Consider the following 2,728-nt stretch of genomic DNA (forward strand, 5'->3'; position numbering starts at 1 on the left):
AAAACAAAATATATTTATCTATGAACAAGAGATGAATATGTATAGATATGCACCTGAATGACACACACAAATAAGTATATATTTATATATAGATTCTTTTTACTCCCATTATTTATTCTTGTTTGATTGATATGATGATACTAGTTTACTTAATTTTAATTAAGGTTTTGGATGATGCTTCTGAGTGTAGATATAATCTGTATGAGCAACTAGGGTCCTTCTCATCAAGCATTCTTCATTATCAGAACTAGTTCCTTCACAACTCTTCTCATCTTCTTCCAAACCTTCCATTTTTGCTTCTTTAGTACCAACAATAATATCCTTCCATTCAAAAGGAAATTAAAATTATTCTCACACCCCCCAATAATCAATTATAAAGTAGCCAGTGTTATGATGAACCCAAAGTAATAATAAGAAAATAAATAAAGATCAATAATAATAACAATTTTCATAGTATGCCTTCAGAGTCAATAAATACTAGATAATAATTTAAGAATTAGAATAATTTATATATTTATTTCATAGTTTCAAAAATTGATAAGAGAATTGAGAAGGCATCTGAATTAATTAATTAATTAATTACCTTATTTAATGAAGAGAATCCATTGAGTGAGGCAAAGTTAGGACGAGATGCATGGATTAAGCTGATGAAGCTAAGAAGAAGAACCAAGGTGATGAAGAAGGTGACCAATTTGTTGGACATGATGATGATGATGATGAAGGAGTTCTATAATTTCTATGTTTTATTAATTGTAATAACTAATCATAAGATTATTTATTATTGTTTTGTGTTGAGTGGGAGACTTAGAGTAGACTCATTTATACACATAGAAAAACAAATAAAAAAAATGAGGAGAATATAGATATAGTGTGTGAAAGTGTAAAAGCCACAAAGGTTTCGTTTCAAAAGCAAAATTCTCATCATGTCTCAATTTTTGTGGACTTTTATTTTGCCAATGTTTGGACTTTGCATTGGAGCCTACCTACCAGTCAATTTCCATTAAGGAATTGAAAAGCAATTACAATTTTTATCTTTATATTTTTTAAAGAAAATAAAACAGTGAGATTTCCTTCTGGTAAAAACTCATGCTCTCATACTTCATTACGTCACATATATAAAAGGAATGTTGTATGAGAAGTCAAAATTAGGGTGAACGCGGATCGGATCGGATATTGTTAAAATTTCGATCCGATCCGCACTAAAATCATCAGATCAGATCGGATCTAATATTCGCAGTTTTTAAGGTTGAATCACATTTGTGGATCGGATATCGGATATGTCCGCAAAACACAAAAATATTTTTAAAAGCTTATTTTTATTAAAAACATATCAATAAAATTTATTTTTTCTATTCTTTTAAATATATTTACTCTTAAAATAATATTAAACATACTTTTCTTAAATAATAAATTAAAATAATACAACATATATGATAATTATTAGTTGAAATAAAAGATAAAAATCTCTATCAATATCATATAAACAAAATTCAAACTTAGTCCCCATCTTACATGTGGATGCATTGTATGTTATAAAAGCAAGAAAAAAGTTGCATGGCCGAAAAACTTCACAAAAAGGATGGGTACACAAAATCCTAGAATTTGGAACGACTTTAGATTTACATCGATAATAATATTGATTTTAATCCAATCAATCATAAAGTCATCATGTTAATTAGCTACTTTGAAAAATAACTTTATGAATAGGGGTGTGACTATTTGTTGGATTTGTAGTGTTTTTGTAACCCCAATTTACTCTTTTAAATGGTCATTAAATTGGGTTGAATACTCTGCTTAGGAGTTGTAGAGGAAAAAAAATGTAATCTTTGTAAGTGTTTTTGAGTGTTTTTTGGACAAATATTCTTTTGGGCCTAGCTAGCTTCTAGTCCAGGCCTCCTTTCTGAAGTAGTTGTTTCTCTCCTTTAGCCTGAAGTTTAATATACATTAGACAAAAATTACACTGACAGCAAAAAAAAGACTAAAATTATAAAAATAAATTATTAAATATAATTATTAACTGATCAAATTAAAATTAATAAATAAATATACATATAAATATTAACTAAAAAATATTAAAATAATTTAAAATTATAATCTATTAACACATATGTGAGATAATTCGAAAAATACATATCTTAAAATTGAAAAATATTAATCGTAAAACTCTGTTAATTATGGATATATTTTTATCGAATTCTTTTACATAGAAATATGATTAAAAAGAGAAGGTTTAATTATGCGGATATATCCGATATCTGATCCGATCTAATCCGCAAATGTGCGGATCGGATCGGATCGGATCCGGCACTAAAAAATGCGGACATCATATCCGATCCGATCCGCGGACATCCCTAATCTTCACTACACGGAACAAGAAAAGAAAAAAAAAGAAATAGATTAAAAAAATTACATGCATAATAGGCTGAAAATAAGAAAGAAAATTTACCAGATTTAATAAAATTGATAATAGTAAATAATATGATTGGTAAAACAATTTGAATATTATAAATGTACTTTCTATTATTACTATTAATGCAATTAATGCATATCTTATTCAATTATTATTATTTGTCGCAGACGAAAAAATAGTGTAAGAAGAAGAACTATAAATATGTGTTTTGTAATTAAAAAAGTTAATAAAAATAAATTTTGGGCTATTTTTGGTCTTTTTGTAAACATTATTATTGGGATATGAAAATGTTTAGTAATAAAAAATAATTAAAAACAA

The 2,728-nt window shown here is 26.8% G+C and overlaps 1 long non-coding RNA gene across 1 annotated transcript; it reads right to left on the reverse strand.

Annotated features, from left to right (window-relative positions):
- On the reverse strand, positions 53–1,142 carry LOC107648566. Its single transcript, XR_001621978.2, has 2 exons — positions 584–1,142; positions 53–321 (listed from the first exon to the last, which is right to left on the reverse strand). It is a non-coding gene; the product is annotated as an uncharacterized LOC107648566 (long non-coding RNA).

Source organism: Arachis ipaensis, chromosome B06, assembly GCF_000816755.2.
Source record: "Arachis ipaensis cultivar K30076 chromosome B06, Araip1.1, whole genome shotgun sequence".
NCBI classification, from domain to species: Eukaryota; Viridiplantae; Streptophyta; class Magnoliopsida; order Fabales; family Fabaceae; genus Arachis; species Arachis ipaensis.